A 1,581-nucleotide genomic window follows, 5' to 3' on the forward strand; every position below is an offset into this window, starting at 1 on the left:
TTTACCAGTATGCAAATTAGTTCTCTCACAGCGATGGGGGCGGGCCCCAGCACTGGAAATGCGATGGGGGCGTCGCCACTGCTGCTCAAGAACACGATCCTGCGATGCCTCTATCTTCAGCTGGATCCTCCCCTTCGTCGTCTTCTTCCTGCGTCACCTCCGATGCCTGCGCAGTTGGTTCTGCCAGTGAGACACCAGCAGAGCTGAGTGCGAATGCCGGCCGGTGGCCATTTTTGGGAGGCCGCTCCTGCATTGAACTACAAAAGAAAGAGCGGCCTCCCAAAAATAGCCTCTGGCCGGCATGCGCAGTCTGCTCTACTAGTGTCTCACCGGCAGAGCCAACTGCGTAGGCGTCGGAGGTGACACAGGAGGAAGACGACAGAGAAGGGGAGGATCCAACTGAAGATAGAGGCGTCGCAGGAGCGTGTTCTCGAGCAGCAGTGGGGACGCCCCCATCGCATTTTCAGCGCTAGGGCCCGCCCCCATCGCTATGAGAGAACTAATTTACATACCGGTAAAAACCGGTATTTCTAAGGAACGGCGCGGCGGAGATCAGGTCTAAAGGTAAGAGACGAATAGACTTTCTAAAGGCTATTCCGACATCTTATCCACAAAAAAAGAGGTTTTAATGGTAGAATCCCTTTAAGTTTTACAGCGACTTGTCACTTCATGCTGGGACTACCATAGCAGCCATAGAACTGGCGCTGGGACTACCATAGCAGCCATAGAACTGGCGCTGGGACTACCATAGCAGTCAGAGAACTGGCCATTGGAACGACCATAGCAGCCATACAACTGGTCTTTGTCCCCCATCATGGATCATAACTCACAGATGATGGGTTAGATATTCTGCAGATATTCGACCAAGGGCTAATTATACCTAATCCTATTAGGATATATGTAGGAATAACCTATACTGCTGGGGCTGTAGTGGCAATACGTCAGAACACAGCGATATACTACAGGCTGCGGTGAGACTAGGCCCATATAGTCACTACTTAATCCCAATACCTTGCTGCACCCTTATAGAAAATGCTGCCATTCTATTTGCTTATGCATTTATGGATATTTTATTGGAATCAAATAAGTTAAAGGGGTTGTCCAGAATTGGGAACGACGATCTGTTGGCCATATCTGGTACTGCATCTAATCCATAGAAATGCACGCACAAAAAAACAATGTATCCCAACAATTCCTTCCCAAGTCTCCGCCTGTCCTTTGATTGAAATGGTTTTAAAGTAGACTGAAAAGTTAGAAATAGAGATATCTTCCATGTTATCCCTTCCCCATTGTCAGTCCCATCTCTGATCAATCTCTGACCACACAAAAAAAATTGGAGTAACAATTTACATATACTTTACATAACGCTGTCAATGAAATCTGAGCAATGCCAAAGGGGTTTGAGTGATTTATTAGTTTCGTTCACGTTGCAGTTCTTCTTAAAATTACTCCCCAAAAAATGTGGCCTAACAGCAGCACAAATTTTGCAGCCCCATCATTGAAAGTGACCACTTGGAGACCTCGAATGATTTTATTTTGGAACACGAAAGCACAACTAAAAGTGGAAATCCCTTTAAGTGC

The sequence above is a fragment of the Leptodactylus fuscus genome, chromosome 11 (genome assembly GCF_031893055.1).
Source record: "Leptodactylus fuscus isolate aLepFus1 chromosome 11, aLepFus1.hap2, whole genome shotgun sequence".
Classification (NCBI taxonomy): Eukaryota; Metazoa; Chordata; class Amphibia; order Anura; family Leptodactylidae; genus Leptodactylus; species Leptodactylus fuscus.